Source organism: Pelophylax lessonae (assembly GCF_965119305.1).
Source record: "Pelophylax lessonae genome assembly, chromosome: 4".
In the NCBI taxonomy this organism is placed as follows: Eukaryota; Metazoa; Chordata; class Amphibia; order Anura; family Ranidae; genus Pelophylax; species Pelophylax lessonae.
Window position 1 is genome coordinate 14,078,793 of NC_138771.1, and position 27,523 is coordinate 14,106,315.

General features: G+C 47.6%; 1 protein-coding gene across 3 annotated transcripts in view; it reads right to left on the reverse strand.

Annotated features, from left to right (window-relative positions):
- GLCE (glucuronic acid epimerase) overlaps positions 1-27,523 on the reverse strand; it is a 176,671-nt gene that overhangs the window by 71,435 nt on the left and 77,713 nt on the right. The window contains exon 1 of one of the 3 annotated variants that reach the window (XM_082253010.1): positions 1,033-1,127. The exons of the other annotated variants lie outside the window; for them this stretch is intronic. The gene's annotated coding sequence lies outside the window, so the exon portion shown is untranslated. Of the gene's footprint in view, positions 1-1,032; positions 1,128-27,523 lie in introns of those variants that run through there. 3 annotated transcript variants of the gene reach the window in all.

A 27,523-nucleotide genomic window follows, 5' to 3' on the forward strand; every position in this document is an offset into this window, starting at 1 on the left:
CAAAAAAACTGACAGGCGGATCTGAACGGTCCGCCTGTGTGAAAGGGGCCTAAAGCACACACACCCAACAACCATGGAACTGGGAGCCGGAATTGAGGGGCGGAGCTGGGAGGTGGAGCAGCTGCCTCCCCTGCAGTGTGTGCAGCGTGTCATTGGCTGCTAGCAGATCACTGAGGAGGGGGGTGTGGGAAGCGCCCAGTGGGGGAGAAGGCAGAGGCCACAAGAAAGGCAGGCGCAGCTAACGAGAGCGGAGCCCAGTCCCAAAAGTTGGTACAGCTGTCTTGAGCCCCCTCACCACAATGGCAGAACTCCAGGGCCCGGTCGCAAGTGCGACCCTGGTAATTCCGCCACTGGTTGGAGCTGAATTGGCTGCCCGAAGCTGCATGGGCGGGGTGGTGGTAGCTGCTCGCTACTGGTGCCATCAATGGATGGGCTGGCAGGAGCCCGGGCGCCGGGAAGTGATTTCCGGTCACCATGGCGACCTGGCGCCTCGGATTTGTCGAGTCCTTGGTTACCATGTACATGTAAATCTAAAACTTCCCCAGACTCAAAGTAGTTAAACACCAAACTTGTCAGTCATACACCCAGAAAATAAAGCTTGTTTAAATACACATATCCTAACACAAGTTTCAAATATATTTCACATTTATGGGCGTCTAGCATCCCTCATACCTAGAATTATCTGAGCGCCGCTCATTATTTAGCGCAGGGGTGGGGGGGGAGAATCCAGCACACAGACCATTCATTCCAGCAGCCGGTAGTATTCTATAAAGAGGAAAATCCAGTCACCTCTGTTATTAATTTAGGAGATTTAAATTGCGATATACGAGTCTCCTTCCTCCTCCCGTGCTGCATTTGCATTTTTCCCAACAAAGCCTCCATATCAAACAATGTAACCTATCGAGCCTGGAGCTTTATACTAATTGAATGGAACACACCTGTTAGATGGGAAGCTCCAGCACAGGAACCCCCCCAGACCCTCCAAACATCCCATCCATGGACTGCCCCCCCCAAAATCTGCCACCTACTCACCAGCACACGGCACCTCCTCTCTGTTACCAGAGCACAGCAAAGACTTCAAGACGAGAGGCGTTTGCTATAAATCCTGAGCCCACACACAGTGCTGGCTGCCACTTTTCTCTCTGAATTCCTAAACTGAGAGTGGGAGAGCGAGGAACGTTCCACTGTGAATTGTGAATACAAATGCAAAACTAATTGGTCCAAACCCTAATTGAATTCAGATCAGTGTGCAGCCTACTGACGGCGGAGAGCTCCGTAACACCGACAACTTGTGGAGGGGGGGGGGGGGGGGGGGGGGACCCACATCCTGACAGCTCGCCTGGTGGACGCAAACACAGAGGCTCAAGGACAAGAGTGCAGGATGACGAATCGCAGCATCACATCAATGAATTTACGCCAGCATGGTAATATACCAGACAACATTGTCCAAGAAATTACCTGGGAAGTCTACTACAGGACGAAGAAGACAAATGGTCCGGCACAAAGATCTATTTAAAACCTTCACATACTCTACCCCAGCGTTTCTCAACCGGGGTGCTATCTGGGTTCCACTGAAAACAGGATGCAGTTTGTCAGCATCAGAATCAAGTCACCGGTGCGGTCCGGCAACGAGCGCCATAACAAGTAGCTTTAGTACAGGGTGGAGATCGACTGATTATCGGCAACACCGATATATCGGGGGGCGATATGCACTTTCACCGATATATCGGAATCGCCCCCCGAGGTTACCGATATTTAGGAAAAGTGCATGTCCTGGGGTGATGCCTGCAGCTAGAGGCATCACCCCGGTACCGGCGTCCATAGCCGACGGTCGGCTGTCTTGTAATGATAACCGATGTGACCGAAAAGCTGCTCGGCTGTCATTACAAGGAGCGAAAGGAGACACCCCCCCCCTCCCGCCGCCTTCTACGGCTCACCCGGGTCTCTCGTCCCACCTGGAGACCCGGGCATCCTACCTTCACCGCCGCCGAAGAGAAGACCCGGTGTAGCATGAAGATGTGTCCCTGTGAAAGCCGGTATCCCTGCTGCAAGTGCGCATGCGCCGGTCTCCATGTAAAAAACCCGGAAGTGATGTCATGACATCACTTCCGGGTACTCTGTGCCAAATTAAAAAAACTGACAGCATTCAAAACAGCCAAACTTGGCGTTTTGAATGCTTTTCAGTACCGAGGAGGGGTTTGGGGTCTTTTAGACCCCCAGATCCCTCCACAGGGAGTACCTTTAGGGAAAAAAAATTTTACATGTCCGAAAATATAGGCAGATACCGATATCCAAAGACCAAAATATCGGTATCGGCATTAAAAAAAACTATATTGGTCGATCACTAGTACAGGGGTCTCCAAATTTTTAAACAGAGGGCCGGACTGTGGCCATTGGGAGTAGAAAAAGGTCCCGACTTGTCCGTAGGGGGAGCTGCGCCCCGTCGCTGACACCTGTGGGGGGGTGCTGCGCCACGTCGCTGGCACCTGTGGGGGGGTGCTGCGCCCCGTCGCTGGCACCTGTGGGGGGGTGCTGCGCCCCGTCGCTGGCACCTGTGGGGGGGTGCTGCGTTGCGTCCCCACCCTTGGCGTCGGTGGGAATCGCTGTGCCCCCACCCTTGGCATCAGTGGGAATCGCTGCGCCCCCACCCTTGGCATCAGTGGGAATCGCTGTGCCCCCACCCTTGGCATCAGTGGGAATCGCTGCGCCCCCACCCTTGGCATCAGTGGGAATCGCTGCGCCCCCACCCTTGGCATCCTGTCTAGTTGTTGGTGTCCTTGGGAGGAATTGTGCCACTTCACTGGTCTCACTGCTTTAGTATATGACAGAAGCTAGCACTCCAATAGAGATCCTTGGTATACTTTAGTACACCAAACAGCTTGACAAATACTTCAATGCGTTTAGGCCACTCCAGATCTTACTCATGCGCTATGGCCAGCTTTAGTAGTCGTCTTTAGTAGTCGTCTTTAGTAGTCGTCTTTAGTAGTCGTCTTTAGTACTTCTAATTTCTTCTTTTTAGGGATGTCTGATACTGAGTATTTGCACGCGTATGTGGAAATGCTCCAATACCTTTGCATTTTGAGCCCATACAAAATAAATTGGCTCATACTGCACTGCAAAGAATTGCATGCAATTTGAACAGGAATGCGATGCAATTCCTGTCCGATTTACATGCAGATTCCCGTACCACTCCTGTGTGAACCAAGGCTTGCCATAGTGACTTGAGCCCGGGTTCACAGGAGCGGTGTGTGGGGAAAACGCATTCGATTCTTACAGCAATCACACCACATTCCTGTTCGTATCGCATACGATTCTTTGCAGTGCGATATGAGCCAATTCATTTTGTATAGGCTCAAATCATACCGCAAAGATAATGGTGCTTGGTATCAGCGAGTACTTGACCAAAAGTATCGATACTCGTACTCGCCAGCAAAAAACGGGTTTCAGTGCATCCCTACTTCTTTTAGAAGCCTTCTTTAGGAGTCATACCACTATAACAATGATCTTGAAAAATTTTGTCTGTCTGCTATTTTAAAGAGAATATGGGAATAAAAAATAATAATGAACGTTTATACACACCAAGATGGCTGCAGCATCGATCCGGTGTCTCTCGCCAGCTCTACACCAAGAACTGATCAAAGACCGCCGATAGCTCAGTTCTCGGTCATTCATGAGCAGAGAGCCGGTGACTGACAGGGGAAGGGGCGGGAGCACCTGGATCAGACTCTCAGTGGCATGCAGAGAGGCAGAGCCAGCTGCCGGCCAGGCATCTGGGGGCAGATCCTGACATTATTGTCAGGATCTCTGCAGAGCCTGGCTGGCTGAATCTTGATCACAGTTGCACCCCCCTGTGACCCACAGAAGTATGGCCAAAAGAGCACCATGTGCGTCTAAAACAGACCCCCCCCCCCCCCTTCCCCACTAGTTTAAAGCAGGTTTATGGTCAAAATATAAAATCCTATTTTCATTTCCACATAGTATTCCAATTATTTCCAGCCTACTCCGATAATCTGAACCATCTTGAAGTTTATAAATGATTCCACACATTTACTTCCCTGAATTCTTTGACACGTAGTCACTATGCCCTGTGAGTAGCACTGCGGTATCACACATTTCACAGAGCCCGCCTTCTAAGAGGAGGAGTTGCAGGGGTGGTGGGGTGCCGTAACATCTTCCTAGAGGGATATCTTAGGCGGGTTTTGGACTAGGAATTCGAACACACCTGAGCTCCTACCTAGCTGTGACCATAGATCTCATTTAACGCAGACATTTTCCACCTTTCACTAAAAAATACATCAGCATGCATCTCTACATGCGAATATGAAATCCTCCTACATTCAATAAACATTTTTTGCTTTTACTTACAATTACTGTTTTTCCACTTCCTGGTTTTCTTGAGGCACTGGTGATGTAGCCCTGACCTCACAGATGCATCCTGGGAAGGCTACATCACCAGTGCCTAAATGACATGCACTGTCTCATGTTCCAGGAGGAAGACTCAGAGTTCCAGGGAGTAGAGGGGGATGGATTCATCTGTCCTTCGTGAAAATGGCCACCGTTCCGCTTTAAGGGAATGAGAAGCGAAATGCCTAATACATGCGAAGCAGCATTTTCTCCAGGAAAGGCAAAATAAAATATTAGGTCCTTCTAAATAAGTATATTTTCTTAAGTATAAATAGAGAACCAGCTTTGCTGAATACAGAAACCCTCCCTGGCCGGCCAGTGAGGCCATGAGCCAATCAGAATCCGTGCACGCTCGCCAATCAGAATCTGTGCACGCTCGCCAAACAGAACTCTTGCATGTGCGCCAATCTATGCTTGCTCGCCAATCAAGTCACCGCTACGGTGCAGGCCGGCCACGAGCACCATAACAATCAAAGCTTTAGTACAGGGGTCTCCAAACAGTGGGCTGGTCTGTGGCCATAGGGAGTAGAAAAAGGTGGGATCAAACAATGCCCCATCATTGGCGAGCCCGGGAGGAGTTGTGCCCCATCGTTGGCGAGCCCCGGAGGAGTTGTGCACCATCGTTGGCGAGCCCGGGAGGAGTTGTGCACCATCGTTGGCGAGCCCGGAAGGAGTTGTGCACCATTGTTGGCGAGCCCGGAAGGAGTTGTGCACCATCGTTGGCGAGCCCGGGAGGAGTTGTGCACCATCGTTGGCGAGCCCGGGAAGAGTTGTGCCCCATCTTCGGAGACCGTAGCGGGAGTTGTGCCCCATCTTTGGCAACCGTGGGAGGAGTTGTGCCCCATCTTTGGCGACCGTGGGAGGAGTTGTGCCCCATCGCTGGTCTCAGTGTTGGGGGGGGATTTGGTAACACAAGCAAGCATTCCAGTAGAAATCCTTGGTATCCCTAATTACACCAGATGGCGAATAAAAAAACAGCTCAGATACATCAATGCGTTTTGGCCACTCAAGGCCTTACTCATGAACTATGGTCAGCTTCAAATCTTTTGAGTAGTCATCTTTAGTACTTCTAATTACTTCTTTTTAGGGTTGTCTGATACTGTGTATTTGCAAGCGTACTCATGGACATGCTCCGATACCTTTGCTTTTTGAGCCTATACAAAATGAATAGGCTCATATCATACTGCAAAGAATTGCATGCGATTTCCCGTACCACTCCTGTGTGAACCTAGGCTGGTCATATTGCCTTCAGACTGGGTTCACACAGGAGTGGTGCAGGAAACCAACCAGAATCCGTGCACGCTCGCCAGTCAGAATCCGCGCACGCTCCCAAATCAAAACCCGCGCACCCTCGCCAACCCGAACCTTTGCACCCTCGCCAACCCGAACCTTTGCACCCCCTCGCAAACCAGAACCTTTGCACCCTCGCAAACCAGAACCTTTGCACCCTCGCAAACCAGAACCTTTGCACCCTCGCAAACCAGAACCTTTGCACCCTCGCAAACCAGAACCTTTGCACATTATGAACACTGCACACAGTCTTGCAGAACTGTTACGATACGATGAACACCAGAACACGGAGACGTCTGTTTGGTGCACAGAAGCCGAATCCAAGGTGTGTTGGCGTATTGCAGACTACATGTACAACAACACAGCCTGCTAGCAGCTGGTCTCATCATCTCCCTCCATATGGGCAGATCATAAGAGCAGGCTCATTATTTCGTCTGAAATCCAACACCCCGATAGTGGGCACACAGAGCACCTGTCAGCCGCGAGGGCGAGCCAGTAAGGAATCACTTACTGCCATTAGTGAATTCCCCGTTCCATCTGTCACTAGATTTACGGTAAGCTGATTTATTTCATTAACTTACAGAGAAGTAAAAACAACAAGCCAAAGAGGATGAAATAACGTCGCTATTTTGCAAACATGGAGAATACTTAGAATGTTGTCCAATTTGAAGGTCACAGAGGAGATAGAAGAGAAATGGTAAAAAAGGGCAGTCCGGAGAAGCACCCATCTCCGGCTTGACTGAAGGAACGCAGCGCCCCAACGCCAGGCTGCCATAATCCTGATGTGCCAATTGGTCTCTCCTTCTCACAACAGGAAGATAAGCTAGATGATGTAAGGCTGTGAAATAGATTACCGTTTATTAAGCTTTATTGAAAAGTGGCATTCTAATAATATGTTTACTGTACTGTAGCTGTGCTCTGGGGAGAACGAGTGCAAACAACGTGCGATATCTTGGCTGGAAGACAAAGCGATCTGCTAGAATACCGTGCACATGAAGGTTTATAGAAAGAAAAAACAATAAAAAATGATAAGGGAAAAATCTGATGCCTGCCCCCCCCCCCCTCTCTCCTCCCCGTAGCTTGTATTTGCATTCATTTTCTAAACCACGACACAAACAGCAGCTATAATCTGATTGGTTCAACCAGGTTACAAATTCCAATGTGCGACTCAAAACGCATAGCTCAAAAAGGGCACAACAGTGTGAATGGGGGCTTCTAGAAGCACTTCAATGCTCGAAAATGGAGATTCCTATAGTACCCTGTGTTGCTGTTCACACCTGGGCATCATGTGCCCCCTTCCCCATCTTTTTTGTTTGGGCCGGAATCTGAATTCATGTCCTCTGCTGTGGCTGGAGCCACTAAGGATGCTGGACAGCTCCCCGACTGACTCCTTAGTCAACCTTAACTTGTGTCTTGTTTCTGGTGAACCTTTAATTCTTTGCTCCTCCCATGAACTTCCTAATTAAGGAAATGTCTCTGCACTTCCTGTTTGCCAGATTATTGTGCTCTCTCCAGCCCACATCTTACTTCTTTCTGTATCTGCAGCTGTCCTGATCTTCACTACTCAGTACCGACCTTTTAGTTTGTCCCTCAACTATTCTTCTGACTGATCCCTACCTGCAACCACTTGTTACCGACCTTTGGCTTGTTTACTGACTACGCTACTGCTATTGGACCCCGGTATATTCACCTCCCGGAGGGGCGATCCTGAGGACTGTTACCTGGTGCTAACTAGCGATGCACCGATCCGATATTAGGATCGGATCTCGGCCTCGATACTGCCAAAATAGCTGGATTGGTAAAATTAACAGGTCCATTGGCCGATCCGGTTTCGTCGCAGCAGAACCTACCGGTGTCTGCTGAGTCCCGGCTCAGCCGTCACTTACTTGCACGGAGCCGCTACTTCCTGTATCGGTCCGGCTCACAGGATCTGAGTGATCTCAGATGCACGCCGCCTGTGAATGGAGGAGCCATACATGGGAAGCAGAGGCTTTGCTCTGTACTGCAGGCGCATGCTTCTCGGGGTCAGCCACAGACAGACACAGTGCTTGCAAGCAAATCCCTGCAAGTACCCGTATTGCTATTACTGTATACTGTGTGTGTATGTATATATTTCTCAGGTTCAGCTGCTATTTTGCTGCTATGTTGTATGTTGCATTTTAAATTCCTGTTTGCAGGATTTTGCACTTTATCTTTTTTACATGTTAAGCCCCCATTCACACTAGCGCGACTTGTCAGGCGTCTTGGTCGCCTGACAAGTCGCGGTGGGTCGCTCGCCATTGATTAGCACAGGACCCATTCTAATAGGAGCGACACAAGTCGCTCCAACATAGTATAAGGGTCCTGTACTACTTTGGGGCGACCTGGAGGCGACTTGCATTGACTTCAAGTCGTGTCGCCCCTGTCTGAACGGGGTCTAAGACCCGATTCACACTAGCGCAACTTGTCAGGCGACTTGTCAGCCTGACAAGTCGCGCTCCCTCGCAGTCCACTGACAGCTACAGGACCCGTTCTAATAGGAGCGACACAAGTCACTCCGACGTAGAAAAAGGGTCCTGTACTACTTCGGGGCGACCTGGAGGCGACTTGCATTGACTTCCATTATGTGAAGTCCCTGCAAGTTGCTCCAAAGTCGTGGTGCACGGTAATGCACAAGTCGCCCCCAAAGTAGTACAGAGTCGTGTCGCCCCAGTGTGAACCGACTCTTACTGTTTGATTGCTATTGTATGTTCAAACAATAACATTTTTTTTTTTCTTGTGGTTACATTTTATTCTTGATTATTAATTTTGAGTTTGATTACATATATTTTAGATTTTGAATGCACAATTGTTATAACAAAACAATAGTTCTGGATCGGTATCGGCAGATACACAAAGAAAGGCATCGGTATCGGGACTAAAAAAAATGGATTTTTGTAAGATCTTACCGTAAAATCCTTTTCTCTTAAGCTCATTGACAGACGTAGTCTTCTTGATTCTCAAGAGCTGGGTTATGTTGTCTCTGCAGGAGTAGGACTAGGCAGAAAGACAAAACGTTCTGGCTCCACCCTAGGGGCAGTCCCTGAGGGTATATCCTCCCTCTCTCTGCTACAGGGAATCAGTTCTGTTTTAAAGCAGTACAGAGAATTTAACCCAACCCAACTCAATGATAGAGGGGCGGGTACTACGTCTGTCAATGAGCTTAAGAGAAAAGGATTTTACGGTAAGATCTTACAAAAATCCATTTTTCTCTATCGCTCATTGACAGACGTAGTCTTGATTCTCAAGAGCTGGGACATCCAGAAGCAGTGCCACAAAATGAGGGGTGGGATTGACAGAATCAAAATCCAATCTAGAAGGCCCAACCGGAGCCAACCAGAAGTATCAAAGGACTCATCGAGTAAACAGATGAGACCTACCCTCGAGGTAGACCAACAGTCTCCTCAAACAGTGGCCTGCAGGAACCTTGCAGCCAGAAGAGGCATCTGACGATGCCATCACATAAACCTTATACAATATTGTAAAGGTATGAACCGACTACTAAACAGTCGCCTTGAAAACCTGAACCACTGACGCCTGATGGCGGAAGGTCCAGGAAACTCTAAGCGCCCAAGTAGAATGCGCCTTAACAGGGAACGGGGGATCCCGACCCTTAGATAAAATAAGCCTATACCACCGTCTGTCTGATCCATCTAAAGATGGTCGCAGCAGAACAGGCAACCCCTTCTAGGGCCATCCGTGATCACAAACAGTGAATCCGTCTTACAAATTGAATCCGTAGTATTCAAGTATATCCTGATCGCCCGAACTACATCCAAGGAATGCCATGCAAATTCTCGAGGATGATTGGGCTAAGGACATAGGAAGGACAATACACTGTCCTTAATCAATGAAACTTTGAAACCACCTTAGAAGGAAGGATGGATTCGGATGAAGAACAACCTTATCCCTATGAACCACCAGATCTGGGGAACAACAGGATAATGCAGCCAGTTCTGACACCCTGCGTGCAGAAGTGATAGCCACCAAGAAGACCACCTTCTGGGATAAAGTAAGCAAGGGAATCTCCCTGATATTTTCAAAGGGAGGTGTCTGAAGAACCGACAGCACCAAATTAAGAACCCAGGATGGTAACGGCGCGTGCACTGGCAGAGCCAGGTGTCGCACCCCCTGGATGAAATTCCGCACCAAGGAATGAGTAGACAAAAGCTTCTGAAAGAAGATAGCAAATGCTGAAACCAGACCCTTGATAACACTCAAGGCCAGCTTCTGCTCAACTCCCTGTTGCAGAAAGCCAATATTCGGACTACCGAATAAAGATGTAGATGGAACCCAAGGGATTCACACCACACAATATAAGACTTCCATGTACGATGATAATCTTTCTGGAAGTCGCTTTCCTTGTTTTAACTAGAGTAGGAATAACTGAAGCTGACAATCCCTTGTCCTTCAGCACCTGGGTCTCAATAACCAGGCCGTTAAAAACCGGCGATCGTAAAGCAGGATGGAAGATCGGTCCCTGAGACAGTAGATCCTCCCTGAGAGGAAGTCTCCACGGGACGTCCGCCATCAGTCTGACCAAGTCGGCGTAACAAGCACGACGAGGCCAATCCGGAGCTGCCAGGATTACTGGAATTCCTTCCTCCTCTATCCTGCGAAGAAGTCTTGGCAGTAACCCAAGAGGAGGGAAGGCATACATTAGCTGGTATTGCCCCCACGGGGCGATCAGTGCGTCTGCGGTTTCTGCTAGAGGATCGCGGGAGCGAGCCACGAATCTCTGAACTTTCCTGTTGAATCGAGATGCCAACAGATCCATATCCGGGGTGCCCCATCGTAGGCACAACTGGTGGAAAACGTCTGGATGGAGGGACCATTCCCCCTGATCCAGGGTCTGACGGCTGAGATAATCTGCCTGCCAATTCTCCACCCCCGGAATGAACACCGCAGAGATTGCTGGAACAAATCGTTCCGCCCAGCGAAGAATGCAAGCCACTTCTTTGGCCGCTCGGACACTCTTGGTGCCCCCCTGGTGATTGACATAAGCCACGGCCGTGGCGTTGTCCGACTGGATCCGAACCGGGCTGCCCTGGAGCTGCTCGGTCCAGTGAATCAGACAAAGTCTGATCGCTCTCAGTTCCAATACATTTATCGGTAACCTGGATTCTTCCGGGGACCAAAGTCCCTGGACAGATAACTGACCGAGAATTCCTCCCCATCCGGATAGACTGGCATCCGTGGTCACTGTCGTCCAATATATTGGCAGAAATGACTTTCCCTGGCTGAGCATCGGAGACCGAAGCCACCAGACCAGAGACTCTCTGGTCTGTTTGCTCAATCGGATCTGATTGTCCAGGGATTCCGGATTCCGATTCCATCTGAGAGGAATCTCTTGCTGAAGAATTCGGGTATGGGACTGGGCAAATGGGACTGCTTCGAAGGAAGCCACCATCAACCCCAGACCCCTCATGCAAGTCCGAAGGGAAGACCAGCTGTTGGTGGACTGCTGATTGAATCTTTCGGAGTTTCCCTACCGGAAGAAAAACTCTTGTCCTGACTGTGTCTAGAATTAGACCCAGATATTCGAGCCTCTGGGTGGGAACCAGAAATGACTTTTGCTGGTTCACCAGCCACCCGAATTCCTGTAAAGAAAACATAGTAATTTCTACGTCTTGTAGCAAGGTCTGAGGAGACTCTGCATGAAGCAGAAGATCGTCTAGGTAACCTAGAATCGATATGCCTCTTTGGCGCAGAAGTGCCAACATTGGGGCCAACACCTTCGTGAAGACCCGCTGAGCCGTGGCGAGACCGAAAGGTAACGCCACAAACTGATAGTGGTTCTCTTCTACGGAAAAACGTAGAAACCGCTGATGTCCTGCGAAAATGGGAATGTGAAGATATGCGTCCTAGATGTCTATGGACGCTAGGACATCCCCTGGATGCAGAAAGGCTGCTACTGTGCGAATGGACTCCATTCTGAATCTTCTTATGAAGACAAAAGAATTGAGTGCCCTTAAGTCCAGAATTGGACGCACTTTGCCCTCTTTCCTGGGTATTTGTAAATAGGTTTGAATAAAACCCTAGAAACCGTTCTGTCCAAGGAACGTGGACTACCACTCCTTGTTGTAGTAAATCTGTGACTGCTCTCCGCAGATCTTCTAAACGATCTGAGGATAGTCGGATATTGGAAGGGAAGAATCGCGCCGGTGGGAGAGATCGAAACTCGATCTTGTACCCTGACCTTATGACTTCGCAGACCCATTTGTCCGGGATTCTGGAGAGCCATGGATCCGGGAACCGGCGAAGACGTCCCCCCACCCCAGTTATGGGTGGGGGCGCACCTTCAGGCTTTGGACGGTTTATCTTCAGGTCTGGAGGGGGCGGGCTTTTGCTTGCCCGACCAACGACCCCTGACGCCTTCTGCAGGAGCTTTGGAGGACTTAGTTTTTTCACCCGCGGGACGAAAAAACCTCTTGTGAGCAGAAAAAGAAGGCCCTCGTCTTTGACGAGTTCCTCTACCTTTAAAATTTTGCGGTAAAAAGGTGCTTTTTCCACCCGTGAGATCCTTAATGATCTCATCTAAGTTGGCTCCAAATAGACGCTCTCCTAAAAAGGGGATATTAGCCAATGCTTTTTTGGAACCTTGGTCGGCTAACCAACCTTTTAGCCACAGTGTACGCCTGAGAACCACTGCTGAGACTGATGCTCGCGCCAATAATGGAGTGGCGTCTAACGCCGCATCACACACAAACTGTAACCCCTGTATCATTTGTTCCAACAAATCTGATACCGCCTGAGGGACCTCTTCTAAGTCCCGGCGTAACCACTTGGTCCAATCAGTTACAGCCTGCGAAACCAGACCAATAGCTATTATAGGTCTGAAAGCTGATCCAATCAAGGAAAACATGGTGCGAGACATAGCTTCTATCTTGCGATCCACTGGATCTTTAAAAGACGGAGCGTCTTCTAAAGGAATAACCGTGGCTTTATTCAATCTAGCAATTGGTGAATCCACCACAGGTGGTTCTGTCCATTTCTTAATGAGGGTTTCCTCAAACGGATAACGCCTGTTAATGCGTTTAGAAATAGTAGAAATGCGTTTTGGCAGACTCCATTCTTCTTTGATTGGATTGCCAAAACATTTGGGCAATGGAAAAACCTTCGCCACTAGATGCGTTTTTAGACCCAAAAGGGATCTCAGTTTCAGCTATTTCTGACGGAATACCCTGTAATCTTAAGGTCTCTTGAACAGATACCATGAGTGCGTTTACCAACGCTTCCTCTCTGGCTATGGCTGATGCCGAAACATCCTCCTCACTGTCTGAAAAGACAGTACACGAGACACCAATACCAGATGAAGTACCTGCAACTGCAGAAATAGGCTCAGAGTCTGAATCCGAGGTTTCAGATAATAAGGGGTTAGGCGGGGGTCGCTTACTTGCGCCCTGTCCCTGACAAGCCACTTCCACCCGGGACACAAGCTTCCATAATAGCGGACAATGATTTAATCGTCAGTGGGGTGCTGGAGGATCCCGCAGACCCCTCGAGGAGATCCGGAGGAGATACATGAGTGGCAGGGTCCATGTTAATTCAGGACACCTTTGCCAGAAAACACAAAAAAACTTTTTTTTTTTTTTTTTTTTAAATAAAAAATACCTCTTTTTTTTTTTTTTTTATGTGTCTCCCCCTAGCGCAATAGCGCCCCTCAGAGTACCTGCTTCTCGATCCCACAGAGAGAGAGAGGGACCCCCAAGGCTCACCAACCGATGCAGTGAAGTTTCCAACCAACTGCAGTCAGCGTCTGTCTTTACAGACTGGAAGGAGCTGTTTGCTTTTTCCCGGGTAGAAGGCGTGGCTCCGCCCCCTGTGTACGCCTTCCGGCGTTCCCAGCTCTCCACGAGGTAGCTGGGCTCACAAAACATGGCCGCCCCCATAGAAGAGACATAAGAATCCAAAAACATGGCGGCCGGCGTGACCTGAGGACATACATGCATTCGGTCTACGGCAAAATGGCGGCGGACCGCCGAAATCGTTTTCCCAGCACATCCACCTGCATCTCTGCTAAGAGGCGATATATGGATCTACAGAAGATACACTACACATAAGGTAGGATTATACCTCCTATGTCTGCTGTAATGTTACAGTCTGCTGGGTAGAGTGTTAGCTCTTTAAACCAAGTCTACTTCCCACAAACACATGCTGTATTACAAGGGGGACTTGTAAGTATCAGATATATACTGACCATATATGGAGGGGCCCATAATATATACTGCCTCATAACGAGGAAAAAAAGGGAACGTTTACTCACCATACCGAACCGACAGGCACCCTCTCTTCACAATACCCTCTCCACCGGGGTGGGGGTTTGTGGACGCCTCGACTCTCTGGTACCTGGCGTCCAAGCGAGACTTTTAACTCGCAAAGTCAGTCCCTTCATTGGGACTCCGTCGCGGCCGACCCAGCGCGGAGCTCTGGTCTGCACGCGCTCGTAGGCAGAAACCGGGGTGACCACTGGATCTCAACATCCAGCCCGTCGCCCGGCCCCACATACTTACTTGAATATGTCGCGGCCGACCAATCGCAATGCCATGGTCTGCGCGCGCTCGTAGGCCGGCTGGGGTGACCACAAGTGTCGCCCAGTCCGGCATTTTTGCTTGAAGATCTCACAGGAAAAAAACACTGGAGAAAACTACCTAAAAAATGTCTTTTTCTTAAAGAAAAAAAGTCTTGCCAGGACCAAAAGATCCCAGCAAGGAACTTAGGTCCTTACTCCTGACTAGACAGAAAAAAACTGATTCCCTGTAGCAGAGAGAGGGAGGATATACCCTCAGGGACTGCCCCTAGGGTGGAGCCAGAACGTTTTGTCTTTCTGCCTAGTCCTACTCCTGCGGAGACAACATAACCCAGCTCTTGAGAATCAAGAAGACTACGTCTGTCAATGAGCGATAGAGAAAGTTGGATTGGTGTATCCCTACTGCTAACACCCAGCAAAACACATCCTCACCATCAGAAGCTCTGGTGAACATCGGTTAGTGCTTGGACCTTGGGTGAGTCCATGTCATCCGCCAGGGTGACCTGCTTGTGTACTGTGGTTGGTGGGAGCCTCTCTAGCGCTAAAATCTACTGGTCTCCGAGTCTAACCCCTGACTGTGACTTTTTTAATCAGCCATTTTAGACCAAAAGGGGTCTGCTTTGCTCCTAACAGCCAGAATGCAACACCTTCACAAGAAATGAAAATTATGAATTGAAGGCAGATCATTACTTTTAGACCAAGCTGATATACAAGGCTCAACACAGCGAGGTCTCCTGAGGGCCCCTTCAACATCACTGCACTTTAACTGTGCTAATTTGATAATCACAGGACCAGCTAAGAGTCATCTCTACTCTGAATTCGGCGAGCTGCTAAACTTTTGTATGTCAACTGGTCACAAAGCAAAATAAAAAGATATATCCTGCTTTTCTGTTCTGCCTAATCCTCCCATGGAGAAGCTGAAACTATTCAGCTTCACTTCGACATTATTGGCTAGACTATTTTTGTAGCCCCAAAAGTCAGAGAATGACAGTCCCCTCCATCTAATGTTCTTCACAGTCAAGTCTATACCTGCATTCTCCTGCTTACCATTACTGGTCCATAACCAGGATGGGCAGGCATCATGTAGAGCTCTGAGGAAGAGGGTATGCCCCTCGAAACATATTAGTTGTGCAGAAACATCCCCGGTGTCCAACATGAAGCCCATCAGCCCTCTGCATGTGGCCCGTGGGCACCATACACTCTGTGTTCCAGCAGCCATTACTGAAAGAGACCGGACAATGGGCGGAGTTACTGCCGCCTACAGCACAAGTAAAGACCCGGCCTGGTGTGAGACAGAGCAGCGTAGGGGCCTGTGATCGGGCAAGGGGGGACTAAACTTTTACTGCCATGGACAGCAATGGAGGGGGTTTTGGGGGGTTAACTTTCACTGCAACTAAATACCAATGTTGGGGTGCGGGAGAGTAATTGCCAGTAACCATCAATGCAGGGAAAACGGGAGTTAAATTTCACTGCCACTGACAACCAATGCAAAGGGGGTTAAACTCGCTGCCAGTGACTACCAATTTTGGAGGGGGGGGGGGGGGGGGGCACGTTAGGTAACGACAGTGCTGGGGTTATTATTGCACTTACTGACATCAATACTCGGGGTAAATATGTCCACCGACACCAATACTGGGGGTTATTATTACATCCACTGACACCAACACTGAGGCTTATTATTGCATCCACAGACACCAATACCGGGGTTTATTATTACATCCACAGACACCAATACCGGGGTTTATTATTACATCCACAGACACCAATACCGGGGTTTATTATTACATCCACAGACACCAATACCAGGGTTTATTATTACATCCACAGACACCAATACCGGGGTTTATTATTGCATCCACAGACACCAATACTTGGGGTAAATATAGTTTCCACTGACATCAATGCTGAAAGCTTTTTGTGTTCACTTGCACCAATGATTTTTTTTTTTTTATTGTGTACACTAACATCAATGGTGGGGGTTATTACTGCACTCACTGGCACCAATGCTGGGGGTTATTACTGCACTCACTGGCACCAATGCTGGGGGTTATTACTGCACTCACTGGCACCAATGCTGGGGGTTATTACTGCACTCACTGGCACCAATGCTGGGGGTTATTACTCCACTCACTGGTACCAATGCTGGGGGTTATTACTGCACTCACTGCCACCAATGCTGGGGGTTATTACTGCACTCACTGGCACCAATGCTGGGGGCTATTACTGCACTCACTGACACCAATGCTGGGGTACCTGTACTCCAACTTCTTGTGCATTGCAATATGCTGCAAAAAATGCAGCAAGACCAACATTTTGGGGATTTGGGAAAATACCCTGCTACTGTGCGGCCCTCTGAAGGTGTAAGGGGCCGCCCTCAAGGCCCTCTATAATGTTTAGGTTGACAACTGCTACATTACATGCTTGTAGCCACATGGCCTTTGTGAGTATTTTTATACATATTTTTTATCATGAAAAATGGATTTTTGTAAAATCTTACCGTAAAATCCTTTTCTCTTAGCTCATTGACAGACGTAGTCCTCGGTGATACAGCACCTTCGGGTTATGTTGCCTCCACAGGAGCAGGACTAGACAGGAAATTAAAAAGCTCTGGCCACACCCTAGGGGCAGTCCCAGAGGGTATATCCTCTCTCTCTCTGCCTCAGCAAATCAGTTATGTCAAAAAGCAGTCTTTAGAGATTTTAACCCAACCCAACTCAAAAAACAGAGGGGCGGGGACTACGTCTGTCAATGAGCTAAGAGAAAAGGATTTTACGGTAAGATTTTACAAAAATCCATTTTTCTCTATCGCTCATTGACAGACGTAGTCCTCGGTGATACAGCACCTTCGGGACGTCCCAGAGCAGTATCACAAATGAGGGGTGGGAAAATGAAAATCAAATCCCAATCTAGAAGGCCCAACCGGTGCCAACTAGAAGTTTACAATGCTCATCCTTAACCACTTAAGCCCCGGAGGATTTGGCTGCTAAACGACCAGAGGGTATTTTGCGATTCGGCACTGCGTGACTTTAACGGACAATTGCGCGGTCGTGCGACGCTGTACCTAAACGAATTTGGCGTCCTTTTTTTCCCACAAACAGAGCTTTCTTTTGGTGGTATTTGATCACCTGTGCGATTTTTTGATCACGCGCTATAAACAAAAAAAGAGCGTCAATTTTGCAAAAATAGCAATATTTTTCCCTTTTTTTTATATGAAATTCCCCCCAAAAAAAATGTAAAAATCAAAATTTTTTAATATTTTCGGCCAATTTGTTTTATGCTACCTATGTTTGGTAAAAAAAAAAAATCGCAAAAAGCGTATTTTGATTGGTTTGCGCAAAAGTTATTGCGTTTACTAACAAAGGGAAAGATTTTTGTCATTTTTGTTGTTTTTTTTTTAACGCGTAATGGCGGCGATCTGCGATTTTTTTTGCGGTACTGCGACATTGCGGCGGAAAGATCTGACCCTTGACTGACATTTTTGACACTTTTGGGGTTACCAGTGACATTTCTACAGTAATCAGTGCTATATATATGCACTGTTACTGTAAAAATACACTGGTAGTGAAGGGGTTAACTTTATTTGAGAGGGAGGGGCTGTGTGTGTCCCTAGGGGCGTGATTCTAACTGTGATTGGCTGTGGCTTCAACTGTATGCAGAGTGATCAATGGATCTACATAGTAGATCCATGTGATCAGCTCTCATACAGAGAGGAGAATGACAGGCAGCTTGTTTACACAAGCTGCCTGACTTTCTCCCTCTCCCCCGCCGATCGCAGAGTGGCCGGCGGCGATCGGGTCCGCCGGTCACACGCGCGGGGGGGTGCGGGAGCGGGAGCGCGCCTCCGGCGGCGCGCGCTCGCTCCCTAAACCCTCACAGGCGAGCGACGTAGACCTACGTCACTTTGCCTGTGAGGGGCTGACCGCCGCCGTAGATAGTCGTGCGGCGGTCGGCAAGTGGTTAATGATGAGACTCAACAAAAAAGAGAAATTTTTTTTTTTTTTTTTTTTTTCAAATAGAAAGAAACCCTCGAGGTAGACCACCGGTCTCCTCAAATTGCGGCCTGCAAAACCTTGCGGCCAAATGAGGCATCCGCCGATGCCGTCACATCAATTTTATAGAATTTTGTAAAGGTATGTACCGACGACCAGGTGGCCGCCTTACATACCTGGACCACTGACGCCTGATGGCGAAAGGCCCAGGAAGTACTGAGCGCTCGAGTGGAGTGCGCCCTAACAGGGAACGGAGGACTCTGACCCTTAATAGAATAAGCCTGTACCACCGTCTGTCTAATCCATTTGGCAATGGTCGCGGCAGATGCAGGCAAACCCTTTCTGGGGCCATCCGTGATCACAAAAAGTGAATCCGTCTTACGGAATGATTCCGTAGCTTTCAGGTATACCCTGATTGCCCGAACCACATCTAAGGAATGCAACGCATGTTCCCGATGATGCTTGGGCTGAGGACACAAGGAAGGTAGTACAATATCTTCATTCAGATGAAAATCTGAAACCACCTTAGGAAGAAAAGCTGGCTTAGGATGAAGTACTACCTTATCCCTATGAATCACTAGGTATGGGGACTGGCATGATAATGCAGCCAGTTCTGACACCCTGCGAGCAGAAGTAATAGCCACCAAGAAGGCCACCTTCTGGGATAGAGTAAGCAAGGGAATCTCCCTGATGTTTTCAAAGGGAGGTTTCTGTAGAACCGACAAAACCAAATTAAGATCCCAGGGCGGTAAGGGCGCGCGGACTGGTGGAGCCAGGTGCCGCACCCCCTGGATGAAATTCCGCACCAAGGACTTGGTAGCTAAAGGTTTCTGAAAGAAGATTGCTAATGCTGAAACTTGACCCTTGATGGTACTCAAGGCTAGCTTCTGCTCAACCACTTGTTGCAAAAAAGCCAATATTCGAGTCACCGAATAGGTACGTGGAGGAAATCCTAAAGATTCGCACCACGCAATATAAGTCTTCCATGTGTGATAATAGACCTTGCTGGAAGTCGCTTTCCTTGCTTTAATAAGGGTAGGAATGACTGAAGCTGACAAACCTCTGTCCTTCAGTACTTGGGTCTCAATGGCCAGGCCATTAAAACCAGCGACTGTAAAGCACGATGGTAAATTGGTCCTTGAGACCACAGACACTCCCTGAGACGAAGTTCCCACGGAACGTCTGCGACTAGCATGTCCAAGTCGGCCAGGCCGGCTTGACGAGGCCAGCCTAGAATTTCTAGGACCACTGGCGCTGATAGAATCTGAACCAGGCGTCCCTAGAGGTATCTGGCCCCGACCATCCGAGAAAGTCTGGTCGTTTTCTGTTCCCACACATTTATCAGATACCTGATTGTTATCAGGAAGGGTGATCTTTTCTGGTTGAACCTCAGGGACCGAAGTCACCCGACTAGAGGCTTCTTGGCCTGTCTGGTCAACCAGATCCGATTCCTGTGAGGCATAGGGACTAATCTTAGGAAAAGGTAAAGGAAAAGATCTATTCAGGGAACGGTAACTACCGCTTCCTGTAGTACTTAAATGTTGGAAGGGAAGAATCGCACCGGTAGTAGTGGTTGATGCTCAATCTAATGTCCTGAATACCGGTGAAAACGTCCCCCCACCCTGAAACCGGGTGGGGGCGCACCTTCAGGCTGTGTACTCCTTTACTTCGGGTTTGGCTGAGTTGGTCCTCTGTTTGTCCGACCAGCCCTTCTTGAACCCTCCTGGAGGAGTCTTGCCTTTCCCGCTTGTTCCAGCCGGGCGCCCTTTATGGGCGGTAAAGAAAGGTCCTCGCTTGTTGCGAGGTCCCTTAGCTTTAGCAGCCTGTGGCAAAAAAGTGCTCTTGCCCCCAGTGGCATCCTTAATGATTTCATCTAGGTTGGCCCCAAATAGACGATTCCCCTGAAAGGGGAGATTTGTCAAGGTCTTTTTGGAACCTAGGTCAGCTGACCAGCATTTTAACCACAGCACACGTCTGAGGATGACCGCTGACATAGATGCATGCCCTAATAGGGGAGTAGTGTCCAAGGCTGCGTCACAGATACACTGTAGCCCTTGTATAATCTGTTCCATCAAATCAGATGTCCCCTGGGGAATATCTTTTCCCCTAAGGTCTTGGCGTACCATTCTCGCCCATTCCGTAAGAGTCTGGGAAACTAGACCAATAACAATTACTGGTCTAAATGCTGACCCTATCAGAGAGAAGATGGTGCGGGACTCTGCTTCCATCTTTCGATCCACCGGATCCTTAAAGGACGAAGTGTCCTCTACTGGGATAACCGTGGCTTTATTCAGCCTGGAAATAGGTGGATCCACCACTGGTGGTACCGTCCATTTCTTAATGATGGATTCCTCAAACGGATAGCGTCTAGCAATACGCTTGGAAATAGTAAAGGTACGTTTAGAATGCTCCCATTCTCCTTTAATCTTATTACCAAAACACTTGGGTACAGGAAAAACCTTCACCGTTTTAATGGGCTTGTTAGTACCAAAAGGAATCTCTGTTTCAGTTGCCTCTGCCGGTAAAGCCTCAAGTTTTAAGGTTTCCTGCACTGCCACAACTAGTGCGTCCACCAATGCTTCTTCCTGAATTATAGCGGGAGAAGGAACGTCCTCCTCACTGTCTGAGGGAGCTTTACCTGAGGTAACAGCCCTTGCAGAGGGACCTGCAACTGCAGTGACCAACTCTGAATCTGAGTCAGAGGTGTCAGATAGTATAGGGGTAGGCGGGGGTCGCTTCCTTGACCCCCGTCCCTGACAGGCCGCCTCCACCCGAGCCACCATAGACTCCAAAATTGCTGTAAATGCCTCTACACTCTGTGCACCGGCGGGTCCCGTGGCCCCCTCGAGGGAAACAGGTGGGGGAATATGTGTGGCAGGGTCCATGATAATTCCAGTCACTTCCTGGATAATATAATTCAAAAATAAAAAACTTTTTTTTTTTTTTTTTTTTTTCAGACCCCCAGCGCCACAAAAGCCCCTTAGTGTTACCTGCTAGGGATCCCTATCGATCGAGAGAGAGAGAGAGATAGACCCCCAGGCTCACCACTTGATGCTCAGAGTTTAACTGCAACAGGTTACAGCGCTGTCTTGACAAACAGGAAGTCTTTTGGCTGGCTGCCCAGGAAGAAAGGAGGCGGCTCCGCCCCTCTGCACGCCTTCCGGCGCCTCCCCTAGCTCCACGAGGTGTTTGGATCACCTCAAACATGGCCGCCCCCATGCTGGAGACACGAGGCTACGCCAAAATGGCGGCTCGTGCGATCCAGCAAAAAAAATGGCGGCGGCCTGTACTGAATAGCGGTGTGCTGCAGGGCACACATCTGCATGGGGATTTGGCGTGGTTGGCGGTACCGGCCCTGGCGGACCGCATGGCCGTTCGGGAGGCCTGCTTATAGCTGGAGATCTGATTTAGGAAGGCAGTCTACATGTCCGTGGCTTCTGACTGGTAGGTAAATTATTCTTATCACAGTAAGATTCCCAGAATGCCACTGATTACAATCTTTTAAACATGTATACAATTAGATTGTTAGCTCCCAAACCAAGCCTCCTGGCTTTTTGCACATAAAATCACACTCAAAGTAGGAGGATCTGTGTCATGTTATAGGATAGAGGGGGACTCTATCTTACCATACAGAGAGGGGCCCGCGTTCACCACAAGACCCGTCAGGGGAAAAGGGGGAACATACTACTCACCATACCGGAACCAGGCGGGCACCAACTCCTGACAGTACCCCTCTCCACCGGGGCGGGAGGGCTGTCGACCAATACGGACGCCGTGACTCATGGTCTTTGGCGTTTCAGCGAGACGTTTAACTCGCGGGGTCAGTCCCTTAATGGGACTTTGTCGCGGCCGACCCAGCGCGGAGCTATGGCCTGCACGCGCTCGTAGGCTGAACTGGGGTGACCACCGGATCTCAACATCCAGCCCGTCGCCCAGTTCAGCTTTCTTGCTTGAAGATCTCACAGGAACACTGGAGAAAAAAAGCTGTCTAAAAAATCTTTTAAGAAAAAAATCTTGCCAGGACCGAAGATCCCAGCAAGGTATCTAGGTCCTTACTCCTAACTAGACAGAAAATAACTGATTTGCTGAGGCAGAGAGAGAGAGGATATACCCTCTGGGACTGCCCCTAGGGTGTGGCCAGAGCTTTTTAATTTCCTGTCTAGTCCTGCTCCTGTGGAGGCAACATAACCCGAAGGTGCTGTATCACCGAGGACTACGTCTGTCAATGAGCGATAGAGAAATGGTGTTTGAGGGAATACAGCGGTCTGCTGCGCTCTTCCTGTACTATAGGTACTGAAGGGGGATTCACAGCTCTTCATATTGCCGCTCCTTTAGGATCAGATGAGTGCAGAAATACAAAGCCCTCCCCCGTAGAACCCATCCACACACATCGCTCCCGCCGGCATCATAAATAATATTTCGAGTTAAATGCAAAATAATCACCCGGCAGACGAATTTACACCCCGCTGTTAATCTAATGAGTATCTATCAGAAAATCACAGCTAAAAGTTACAAGCTTTGTGCATGCAGCCATTAATCTCCCGCAGAACAACATTAGCGCCGGGAAGGAGGAGAGACTCTTTAAATCACTCGGAGAAATAGGTCCTATTGATCTCCAGTAAAGTAAAGCTTATTGACAAAGCCGTTCGGCAAGCCTGTGAAATTCCAGAAGAATGATTTAAATTGCATTGTCTCCGTCTGAAACCGAGCGGCACACCGGCGGAACGCGGCGCGGCTTTACAACGCTAAGGGGGGAGGCTGTTCAATAACGACAAACAGAGCAGGCACTCTATTGACTGCATGCCAGGGAGGTAACAAACCCAAATCTTTAGAGGAGTGCGGACTCCGGGGATCAGAGGAACCACAGCTAAAGCTGTATTAACCCCTTCTGGACCAGAAGGATTTTCCCCCTTAATGACCAGGCCATTTTTTGCGATTCGGCACTGCGTTACTTTAACGGACAATTGCACGGTCGTGCGACGCTGTACCCAAATAAAATTGATGTCCTTTTTTTCCCCACAAATAGAGCTTTCTTTTGTCGGTATTTGATTACCTGTGCGATTTTTATTTTTTGCGTTATAAACAAAAAAAGCAACATTTCTGAAAAAAATAAAAAATAATATTACATATATATATATATATATATATATATATATCTCATTAAAAAAAAAATCTAAAAAAATCTAGAAAAAAAAAAATTCATCCTTTCAGGCCAATTTCTATTCTGCTAAATATTTTTGGTATGAAAAAAAAAAAATATATCTTTTTTTTTTTTTTTTAAGCTAAGGCTCTAGAGAATAAATTGGTGGGTGTTGCAATTTTTTTATGTCACATGGTATTTGCGCAGCGATTTTTCAAAGGCAATTTTTTAGGAATAACTACACTTTAATAATGAATTTTAATGCACAAAAAATACAATATAATACCCCTTTTTTGGCAACATATAAAAGACGATGTTACACCGAGTAAATAGATACCCAACATGTCATGCTTTAACCACTTCAGCCCCGGAAGGTTTTCCCCCCTTAATGACCAGGTCCTTTTTTGCGATTCAACACTGCGTTACTTTAACATTGTGTGGCCATGCGATGCTGTACCCAAATAAAATTGATGTCCTTTTTTTTCCCACAAATAGAGCTTTCTTTTGATGGTATTTGATCACCTCTGCGATTTTTATTTTTTGTGCTATAAACAAAAAAATAGCGACAACACTGAAAAAAAAAAAAAAAAAAAAAAAAAAACACACTATTTTACACATTCTGCTATAAAATGCCCAAAAAAAAAATACAAAAATCAAAATTTTTTTACATTTTAGGCCAATTTGTTTTCTGCTACATATTTTTGGATAAAAAAAAAATCCCAATAAGTGTATATTAATTGGTTTGCGCAAAGTTATCGCTTCTACAAACTATGGGGAAAGATTTATGTAATTTTTACTTTTTTTTTTTTACTAGTAATTGCGGCGATCTGCGATTTTTAGCGGGACTGCGACATTGCAGCAGACAGATCGGACCCCTAATATTTTTGACATTTTTGGGGGGACCAGTGGCATTACTACACTAATCAGTGCTAAAAATATGCACTGTTACTGTAATAATGACACTGGCAGGGAAGGGGTTAACACCAGGGGAGATCAAAGGGTTAAGTGTGAGCCTAGGGGGGTGTTTTCTAACTGTGAAGGGGGCGTGGCTTGTGGAATGATCATAGAGACCTGTGTTCCTATATAGAAGGATCACAGGCACTCTGATCATTTCAGAGAGAAGAACGGTTGGCTGTGTTTACAACAGCTGCAGGGAGCGATGGTGGATGCCTGACGGCAATTGTGGCCACCGGTCCCATAGATCGGCATCCCTGCTGCCTAGTCGGTGCGGGACCACGCCACCGGCGGTGCGCGCTCGCCCCCCAGCACCACTCGCGCGAACCGAAGTACCTGTACGTCGATTCACACAGCCAAGCCAGTCTGCCGCAAAACCAAAAATGTCATATATTGCAGATTACCAATCATTAGTGATGTGGTGGCTGCCTTTATTTTATTTTTATTTTTTTTTATGCTTTTTTCCCCCCAGTGATCTGGCCAGTAACTCACCTCTTGAGACGACGAGAGGAAGATCTGTAAAGATCAAGGGAGCGCAATGTCGGGAATTTACATTTGTTGTGTCAGCTGGACTACAATCTCACTTCATGAGCCCAATAGATTAAGAATGGTGACAGCAAGAAGACATGCTGGTTCTAATGACCAAACCAGACCCCCAGATGATGGTCCGGGGGTCACAGTGCATGGGAGCGATCGGTACAATTCATGGGAGAACGTCCAGTGTCATCCCTACATTTCCCAATCACTTTATGCTTCAGCAACACATTTGTCATTATACAGTGCTTTGAAAAAGTATTCACACCCCTTGACATTTTCCACATTTTGTCATGTTACAACCAAAAACTTAAATATATTTTATTGGGATTTTATGTGATAGACCGACACAAAGTGTCACATAATTGTGAAGTGGAAGGAAAATGATAAATGATACAAATAAATCTGTGAAAAGTGTGGCGTGAATTTGTATTCACCTCCCTTTACTCTGATACCTCTAACTAAAATCTAATGGAACCAATTGCCTTCAGAAGTCACCTAATTATTAAATAGGGTCCACCTGTGTTTAATTTAATCTCAGTATAAATACAGCTGTTCTGTGAAGCCCTCAGAGGTTTGTTAGAGAACCTTAGTGAACAAACAGCGTCATGAAGGCCAAGGAACACAGCAGACAGGTCAGGTATAAAGTTGTGGAGAAATGTAAAGCAGGGTTAGGTTATAAAAAAAATCTCCCAAGTTTTGAACATCTCACGGAGCGCTGTTCAATCCATCATGGGAAAATGGAAAGATTATGGGACAACTGCAACCCTACCAAGACATGGCCGTCCACCTAAACTGACCGGCCGGGCAAGGAGAGCATTCATCAGAGAAGCAGCCAAGAGGCCCATGGGAACTCTGGAGGAGCTGCAGAGATCAACAGCTCAGGTGGGAGAATCTGTCCACAGGACAACTATTAGTCGTGCGCTCCACAAATCTGCCCTTTATGGAAGAGTGAGAAGAAGAAAGCCATTGGTGAAAGAAAGCCATAAGAAGTCCTGTTTACAGTTTGTGAGAAGCCATGTGGGGGACACAGCAAACATGTGGAAGAAGGAGCTCTGCTCAGATGAGATCTAAATTGAACTTTTTGGCCTAAAAACAAAACGCTATATGTGGGGGAAATCTAACACTGCACATCACCCTGAACACACCACCCCCACTGTGAAACATGATGGTGGCAGCATCATGTTATGGGGATGCTTTTCTTCAGCAGGGACAGAGAAGCTGGTCAGAGTTGATGGGAAGATGGATGGAGCCAAATACAGGGCAATCTTAGAAGAAAACCTGCAAAAAAAGTCTGCAAAAGACTTGAGACTGGGGCGGAGGTTCACCTTCCAGCAGGACAACGACCCGAAACATCCAGCCAGAGCTACAATGGAATGGTTTACATCAAAGCATATTCATGTGTTAGAATGGCCCAGTCACAGTCCAGACCTAAATCACATTGAGAATCTGTGGCAAGACTTGAAAATTGCTGTTCACAGACGCCCTCCATCCAATCTGACAGAGCTTAGAGATATTTTGCAAAGAAGAATGGGCAGAAATGTCCTCTCTAGATGTGCAAAGCTGGTAGAGACATCCCCAAAAAAGACTTGTAGCTGGAATTGCAGGGAAAGGCGGTTCTACAAAGTATTGACTCCGGGAGGTGAATACAAATTCAGCCATACTTTTCACAGATTTATTTGTATCATTTTCCTTCCACTTCGCAATTATGTGTCGGTCTATCACATAAAATACATTTCTATTTTTGGTTGTAACATGACAAAATATGGAAAATTCTAAGGGGTATGAATACTTTTTCAAGGCACTGTATAAAGGCTTCATTCAAAAACGGGTGCCGACACCCAGCCTGCGTGCCAACTCCCTTTGTTATTGCCTCCCCCCCAGGCTGTGTGCAGACGGTCTACAGAGGAGGACGCAATCACAGCAGCTGCACAGACATGGAAGAAAGTCAAAGTTGGACATGTGGGCAGGAACCGGTACAGTTCTCAATGAACGCAAAGCATTCCAATTGGATGAGTTATAAAGGTAGGATGGTGACATCACAATCTCCACCTCATCCAATCAGAGAACACATTCCATTTTTGATAAAAAAAAAAACAGTGGTTATTAAGCCTTATGCGTTCACGCGTGCTCATTGTGTGTACAGCATCCCATTTATGTCAATGCGCTGCCCTACTAGTGAGAAGTGGTGAGGAAAGAAGTCGACAAACCCTCCCCCCCCTCTTTTTTTTTTAAAATCGCCCCACGCCGAGTGGCACGGTGCTTTGGCACCATGTGGATCAGCTGGGACGTTGTGATGCTAGGAGAGCGCCATTATGAATTAATGACACTCCTGTGTATCTGTTGAAGAGCCGTGTGTTTCTCTGCATGCCAAGAAAGTGCAAAATTTGCACATTCCAAGACTAAATAACAACATTAAAAAGCTCTATCTGTCCCCCAAAAAAAAAAAAAAAAAAAAAAAGAAGAAGATGAGAGAAAGGAGAAAATGATACAAAAACTAATTTGGATACAGTGTTGCACAACTGAGCAATTGTCAGTCAAACTATCACAGCACTGAAAACTTGTTTTTAAAAAGGTAAAGAAGAGATTTGGGGTCTTTTTGACCCCAGATTTCTCCATAAAGAGGACCTGTCATCCATATTTCTATTACAACAGAAAATAGAG